This window comes from Colossoma macropomum, unplaced genomic scaffold, assembly GCF_904425465.1.
Source record: "Colossoma macropomum unplaced genomic scaffold, Colossoma_macropomum, whole genome shotgun sequence".
NCBI classification, from domain to species: domain Eukaryota; kingdom Metazoa; phylum Chordata; class Actinopteri; order Characiformes; family Serrasalmidae; genus Colossoma; species Colossoma macropomum.
Genome location: NW_023494808.1, coordinates 17,584,301 through 17,593,416, shown reverse-complemented (window position 1 = coordinate 17,593,416; position 9,116 = coordinate 17,584,301).

Sequence of the window (9,116 nt, the reverse complement as noted above, 5' to 3'; positions counted from 1 at the left end):
TGGCGATGAAAGCTCTCAGTGATTAGCAATCAATTACTTAAAGTACTGTAAACATTTGTATGTTATCACTTTTGATATATGTTTGAAATAAAGACTCACTTGACAACACATCTTTTAAGGTCATTGTATTTTGTATGTTTGGGTTTCTACTCACAGTAACCATAACACTATGTAATTCCCTCGTGGCACAGGCAGACACAAGTGGTTCTCTTGCTACTGGTTTATTTGAAGGCTTTTCTCCAAATCCACCATGAAAACTAAACACAGTGTTGACGTGAAAATATAGACCATGTTAGCTTAACATGAGCACATCATGTGAAATAAACATTTTACTAAAGTAAAATACGGACAAACAAACAAGCAAATACCTCGTTGGCTGCATGCTACAAAAAGGGAATAGGCTTCGAGTCTTCAGAGGTTCCCTTTTAACCGTTCATATCAAATTAAAGTCCATTGTGACTATAAACTTTCACCGGAGCTTATAAGAAGTCATGCTTGCTGCTAACTTGGAGGTGTTGCTAAAGAATCTTACTAACGCAAGAGCTGCACAGCGAGGCTTGAACGTAACTTTGAGTTTAGAGTTCAAAATAATATTAGTATTACTTGTGCTAAATGAAATAATGTATAATAATGAAACTTAAATAAATTCTCAATTATGACACTGCTCTTAGAAAAGGTCAACAAATTATATGTTATATAAACAATAATTGCAACAGTTACACACTATATACATTTTATAAGCAAGTATACACAATTTTTACACATTTACATGTAAGTTCTAAAAATGTTTTAATAAAACATATTAGGTAGTATATTGTTCATATTTTCACATATCGGGGCAGCAGGGTAGGTCATGTAAGACAGACTCACACTTAAATCACAGACCACTGCATTTCAAGCTTTATGTGATAAACGAACACAGCCCATATTATTTAGATGTAGTATTTCAGTGGTAAATGACACTAGTCTAATAGTCCACTGTAGTCGTGTCATCATTCTGTAGTTGGCTCCATGCTTTTTTGCCCATATAAGAAACCCTGGGTTTAAAAGGAATTTCTCTAGAATGAATAGAGTTTTTCAGAAACTGCCTCTTTTGCATTCTGTGATAATCAAAAATGTTCCAAAGCTGATACGTTTTATTCTATGAACATTCTTCTTTCGAATATCACTGGATCCTCTGAATTACGAGGTTGTTAAAGAGTTGAAATATGAATATTGCTACATGTAAGCTGATGCTACTGCGCACTGAATTGACATCATTAGACTGTCAGCCTCCTTCAGCAGGTTTGCCAGTGTGGTGAGTGTATTTCCATGTACAGACTCAGGGCAGATGAAATAAAATCAGAAAAAAATAAGCAGGTTTCCCGGCATGTCTCTGTTCTTCATCTGATGCTCACTGAAACGTGATAAATCTTTCTGTTCTGTACAGCTTGATTTGCAAAGCTGTACAAACCTACCTGTTCTCAGGCTAATCCAGTACAGACTCAGCTAAATATCACTGCTTACCCCCCTGATAAGCTGATTTAGGCTATCAAAATATCCTAACTATTATTTTAACACTGGGAACATTTTCTGAGGACATTTTCTCAGGACATTCACCAGCTTCTTGTTCGACTTTTCCCATTCCATCTTAAATGGTGCAGTAGTTACATTCAGAATCTTTTTTTCTGGTGAAATAGAAGCTGAAGTCAGAAGAAGAGTTGAAAGGCCTGATATGAGCATGTTTCTTTATTTCTGCTTGATGGCTGAGTAACATTAACTTATTTTTGCTTTTTCACAGAACCAACAAGTCAGGATTATTTGTCCCATTTGTTAACGTTTGTGATAGCTAATCACAACTGCTGCACCACTTAAGGTGGAACAGGGAAAACTTCAACATGAAGCTTGCTAAAAAGAAGCTAAATTCAGCCTCGTAGTTTTAACACTGGTAGTATTTTTTGATCTAGAGTTTTAGGCTATTGAAATATCATACCTTGATGTTTTATTTGCAGACATACTTATAAAAATGCACTACGGTAGAACTTTTCGTAAAGGTAGCACAACTCATCAGAACATCGCCACAGCCCACCTTAGTTTTATGTGGCTTAGTGATACAAAATTGATGCACAGTAGCTTAAGTTTTCAATCTAGCAATATCTAGCGAAAATATCAACAAAACGTGTGTTTGTCTTGTTCGATTCAAATTTCCAGAATGGATGATGTAATAACCAGGAACGAAGCTTCTAACCACAGGTCTACAGCTGTATTAGTTGTTTGCATATTATATGCTGATACATTAAAAAAAGGCCTACAGCTGTAGTTTGAATTACACGACCTAACAACAGTGTTCAGAAAACTATGGTTTTGGGAAACTCTAACTGTTGTACACCTGCCTCGCTCATTGATTTAATTCTCATTCTTCTAAGACAACCTGATAGACTTCTAACATCAGCCATTGATTTTCACTGATTAATCTGAATACTTTAATGATTGGGCTCATGTTGTTTCATTTATTCATTATTATATATTCATTAGTCATATACTGACTCATTTTTCTCATGACACCCATTGTAAAAAAGTGTCATGCAAATATATTTGAATTGCAATACTCTACTAATTAGTTTCACATAGCGATGATTCTCACCTCACTAGAAATCTGCAATGCAGTGCCCTCTAATGGTGAATTGAAAAAACTTAAAAATATATAAGTGTCAAATTGCATATTTTGTTGATATTCTTAGTAAAAGTTAATGCATCCTTTACAGAGAACACACTTCTGCACATTTTAATGCAACATAATTTAATTGGCTGAACTTAACATGCAGAAAAATCATAAAATGTAGCCTGTGTTATGGAACATTTTATATTTTATGTTTTATTCGCTCCCAATAAGGTAAACTCAAAAAACGAAATTAAGGTTGCACTAAAAAAAAAAAAGAAAGAAAAAAGTACACTTAAATTCATTCAAGTGCACTTTTCTTTTTTTTTTAGAATATAAATAATAATAATGAGTCGTGACAAAAGCAACAAAGAAGAAATATTTGAAAATTTTATTTAAAGTTCATCAAATTTGTGAAATTCAACACCTGTGGAGTCCATAGCTTGAGTGTTCAAGGTTGTTAAAGCAAAAGAGGGATGTGCTGTACCAAATTCTGAAATTTATGTTCAAAATTTAGCAAGATTCCACTTTTCACTCAAATCATATTGTTAAACTGTTGCAAAATAGAGGCATTTTCACTTGTGTTCTCAGACTTTTGGATCCCACTTTATATTGTCACTGTGTTTATTTTTATGTGAAGTTAATGTGAAGAGATTTTATTCCAAGCACTTTTGGAGAATTTCTGTTGGTCCAATCATTGTGCTTGTACTTTCTTTAATCTTAATCCTTACTTTTCAAATGGTTTGACTTTTCACTCATAAGGTTCTCAATATTTGTTATTTTGTTCTTTTGTTATTGCTGCATCTGATGTTAAATACTTCATAGTTCAATCTCATAATACATAAACGGAGAAAACTATTTCTGGTGGTACTACTTGTTTAAAACAAGAAATCAGCAAAACAAACGTATTATTTGAAAACGTCATCAGAGTTCTTTTAGTTTTTGCTGGTTAAAACAGAATTTGTTTGTGAACGTGTATGTCTGTGTGTCTGCCATGCGAAGGACTGGCCACCTGTCCAGGTTGTCTCTTGCCTTCTGCCCAATGACCGCTGGGATAGGCTCCAGCACCCCCCATGACCCAGAAGGATAAGCGGCCTAGATAATGTGTATGTGTGTGTGTGTGTGTGTGTGTGTGTGTGTGTGTGGTTAAACCTGTAGGTCTTAGTGTCTCACCCCCTCAACCATTCAGTCATTAAAACCATCTATACTTATTTTATGTTGCATTGAGTTCAGCATATCAACAGCTCTGCACAGTTAAACTGCTGCTGTTTAAGAAAGTGTTACAATAATGTCTTGTAGTGTGTCTTTTGTACTTCAATATATTCCTGCAGAACAGGAGGCAGCAGTTTCAGGGCCATAATTCTAGGACCCAAAGTTTTTGCAACACTGCCCCCTAACAAGGTGGATGATCAATGCTCCTTTCTGTTTACCTAACTACATACTTACAGCTTTAACGGCTTATTCCACCCAAATACTACTTTGTCTCAGAATTAAACTTGTTTACTAAGGGTTGCATATTGTGTAATTGTGTAAAAATTGCACAAATTGCTTTTACAGTCACTAAATCTCAAACAGATATTGGTGACATAACGAAGACTTTGGTGACATAACATATATTTAATATATCAACAATAACAACCAACAAGATTGAACAAGTAAGATATAATACACCTCAATCAAACACACACACACACACATACACAAACAAAAACAAATGGGTTAAAAAGGGACATTTAAAACTGGGATCGTTTCTCAACGACTCCTGCAAGAGAGAGAGATGCGCGAAAACCTAATGTTATTGACATTTGATGTTTCAATTTCAATACTCAAACCCCACTTTGTGATTTAGGTCACAGCACTACCTACCAATGGAATGGTCTCCCTTCTTTCTTCAATTGTTTATCTATCACTCTGTTAAATTCCTCCACTTCACTGAAATAGTAAAAAGACAACATAATCACGGCTCACTTAACAGAAATATGACGTTACTACTTTTTAATTAAGGCATTGACCAATATTTTATGGCATTATGTAAAAAACAATTATAACCCCATTCCCACAAAAGTTGGGATGCTGTGCAAAATGTAAATAAAAACAAAATGCAATTATGTGCAAATCATTTTAACCCTATGTTTAATTATAAATAATACAAAGACAACATATCAAATGTTGAAACTGAGAAATTTGATTGTTTTTTTAAAAATATATGCCCATTTTGAATTTGGTGCCAACAACACATTCCAAAGAAGTTAGGACGGGGCAACAAAAGGCTGGTAAAGTTGTATAATGCTAAAATCCACCTGGTGGTTAATTGGCAACAGGTCAGTAACATGATTGGGTATAAAATGAGCATCCCAGAGAAGCTGAGTCTTTCAGAATTAAAGATGAGGAGGAGTTCACCACTATGCACAATCAAACATTTCAAGAATAACATTTCTCAACATTAAATAGCAAAGAACTTCTGCTTTTCATCATCTACAGTACATAATAACATTAAAAGATTCAGAGAATCTGGAGAAATCTCTGTATGCAAGGGACAAGGCCAAAAACCAGTATTTGCTGGCCATGATCTTTGGACCCTCAGATGGCACTGCATTAAAAACAGACATGATTCTACAGTGGAAAATCCCCCCAAAAACATGCAGTTAAGCTAATTGGACATGCTAAATTGCCCCTAGGTGTGAATGTGTAAGTCTGTCTGTCTGCCCTGCGATGGACTGGTGACCTGTCCAGGGTGTATCCTGCCTTCTGCCCAGTGACAGGCTCCAGCACCCCACCGTGACCCATTTATGCCACAAGAGGGTAAATTTGACCAAATTTAGACTTTATGTCATATTCATACAATTTTATCAAACCTTTGAATAATTAATTTCTCCATCCAAGAGGTAAAGCTATACCAGAGTTCAAAATGCCTTCTAAATTAAATATAAACCAAGAATCTAATCAACATAGGCCTTTTTGATCTTAAATTTCTCAAAAGGAACTGATCCTATTTGCTTTCAAACTTCTTAGTAGGACAATCATGTCAGATTAACTTTGAAAATAAAAATCAGCAAATCAAATCAGCAAATCAGATGTACTATGATCCCTTTATGGTTTAATACTTTTTAAACATGATATTTTTGACTAAGATTCATAATAAAAACTACTGGTGAGACTGTAAATAAAGAATAAACAGTGAAAGAATTTCAGACCACCCAAGCATGTTTCAGTTTCTAAGCTCAGATCTTGTGCCTCCTCAATTTGCGTCACAAGTATGCATTGTTTGAAATTTGACACATGCAGAATCAAACTCATTTTGGACCCCTTCAGCTGATTAATTTAATTGTTAGCATAACAAAAAAGGCAGGTGGCATTTTTTTTGAAAAAGTGTAACAAAAAGTTATGAGGTTTTGCTATGACAGGTTGTCATGCAAGTCAGATTTATTTAAAGTCTTTGACAACATTAGGAGTCAGAGTACAGATAGAAAGGAAGAGCACTAGTACGTCCATTTTAACAGTGGAAAACTGTGAGTATTACTGGTAGGCCTTCAGTTTGGGTCATAAATATCAAAGCTCAATGAAAAAACCTTGTCAACAATGCTAATTTCTGTTAGCGTCCCTGTGGAATTCCAGTAGCACAACAGCGCTAAGCTAACAGATTCAAATGAACATTTTTTTGTTGCTCTAGATTAAACACAGACATTTGTAGTAAATGCTTTATTAAAAGTTTATAACAGACATTAAAACATATTCACCTTGTAGAGGTTTCCGATTCCTTCAGTAAAGAGCCCTGGCATAGAGCTGCTGCTGTTGTCCATTTATAACAACTGGCTGAAATGCATTGGTCAATCTGGCACAAGACCTAGCATGACAGTTTTTCTCAGGAAATTGGTCCCACCCATTATAAGTCACAACATGATTGGTTAATTCCACTGTCAGTCAAGATCACCATGCCCAATGTCAAGCATCAGTTAGCAGAGTGCAAAGCCTACTGTGTAGTGCATGCTAGTTCTAGCTTGCACAATGAAAGGTCATATATTCAATTATACTTTATCTTGTTACAATATCAGCCTGTATGGATAGAGTAGAATTAACATTATTTGTTCCATTTCACAAATATGTAGGCTAGTGTCCAACTTTGTACAAACAAGATTGACAGGATGGCTGGTGACCTTTCATCATACAAATACTGTTCACGAGCAAGAGCTCCTTCAAAATGAAGAGGCAAAAGCCATCAGGGAAAAAATGGGGAAAAAATGAAGAGAAGCTAAGGGATGAAATTTGCAGTTTCATGTTTAACATTTTAGCTTTTAGGTTACATATTTTGCATATTATGTTTTAAGTGTTTTTAGCATCAGATGTATGATTGCACTATAGCTAATTTCACGATTGTTTCTAATTTAATTTATTGTATTGACATTTTTCACTGTGATGTTGTCCCCAACAAAGCCCAAACAGGGACCCAGTTTCTGTCAAAGGAGGTGGAACCCGTTCACTTCTCACTCAGCATGGTGGTCTGGTATGCTATCTTGAGAGAAATATAGCACGTAAGCAAAGTCATACAGTCTTAAACAATGCATACATGTCAGTCAGCTAAAAAAGGCTGAAAAAGGTTCCAATCTTACAAAGCCACAGTCAAAAACATTTGTGAAGAAATGAATGCCACATGTCATTGTGGCTGTCAAAACCAAACGGCAAGTAAAACAGAACTTAGAGCCCCTTCATTGTTGCTACTGTTGTTTGTGTTAATCCCTTAAATGGCCAGGCCCACCGCCAGGCCCAACGTTTTATTACAAACTTCTATAACCTAAGAATAGCTCAGCCAGTTTGCACTGAAGTCCATGTAGTTACTGAATGATAAGCCTTAGCATGTAATAAGCCTGGGATTTTAAAGGGATAATGTAGACATAAGGTACATGTACATAATAAACTGGCAACAAAGGGTGCTTTTACACTGCACAAAGAACAGGAAACTAGAAAACCAGAACCGTGCTTTTTCCACTGGCCATCAGTTCAAGACTTAAAGTTCCAGTTTTCTTGTTTTTGGTACCTGCTAAAGCATGGTACCAACAGGACCTAATGGTGCTCGAAAGTGTTCTCCTCTGTCTTTGGTAAAACTGCAGCTGAAGCAAATGACAATTTAGAAAATCCTTCAGTTTTCTAGGTGAGGATAAAGTCACCAAGCACCATTATATGAACAGTAATGTGCATTAGAACCTGAACTAGAATACTATATTGATGTTTCCACCGTTAATTTGAAAATTACTATTTTGTAAAGAGTTCACTAATTAGGAAGCTAATGCTGTTAGCCTTTATATTAGCTGCCTGAACAAGTGTTTTTGCTTTATTTTCACACTCAACAGTGATAAATATAAGCATTGCTTGATTCTACACATGGTTCTGTATGAATGTCATTTCACATCGGCAAATAAATTATGCTAATTGGCAAGCAACGTAGCTAATTAGCCAAATTAGACACTTTAGAGTGGCACAAACTGAGCAAAAAGACAATTAACCCCTTAAACGGACAGGCCACAAAGTTTTATTAAACACTTCTATAACCTAAGAATAGCTCAGCCAGTTTGCATTGAAGTCCCTGTAGTTACTGAATAATAAGCCTTAGTATGTGATAAACTTGGGATTTTAAGAGGTTAACTGTTAACTACACTCTTAAAAATGATGGTTCATCAAGGGTTCTATAATAAAGAAAATGGTTCTGTATAGAACAATGGACACTCAAAGAACCATTTCCATGATTAAAGGGCTCTTTACATTGTTCTTCAGACTGATGGAGAATGTGCTATTCCACTATTGTTAAAAGCCAAAGAACCCTTTTTTGGTTCTATATAGAACACGTTTTGCTAAGAGCATAGAGTCGCATTCTTTTTGATGGGTAACAGGCACAGTTACTCAACCAGGGCATGGATAGTTCTAGGTTCAGATTTGTAACCTTGTGGAAAGGTGCCATAAGAGTCACTCTTCCAGTGAGTCTCTTGATGAGCTCAGTCATACAGCCATCACAAAAGCTGGAGGTAACCTTCTTTAACGCGGTGGTCGATGTAGTAATCTCGGCAGTTACAGGCAGGGTCTTCCTGGCTCTTGAAGATGTCAAAGTTCAGCATTTTGCAATACAAGGAGCTGATATAGTAAGCGAAAGCCCTTGGACATACCTTAAGTTGTAGAGGACAGCCTGGTTTAGATGGAAAGGAGTGGCTCTGGAGTTTTTTTTATCTAATTCTTCTGAATTGCTATCAAATAACATGACAGCCCTATAGTTGCTGAATTGAATACTGTCAAACCAGCTTAAGGCAGGAGATCAGCTGAAGCTTCCCTAGGGCACTAAATGTACTAGAAGGAAAAAAGGATCAATGACATCCTGGAAAATCCAAACACTGCATATTTTGGGAAAAACCCATGCAGTGTATGTGTTTTCAGCTTCCACTTTCAACTTTAGTGTTCTTGTGGGACTGAGTGCCTATGTATGTATATATATATA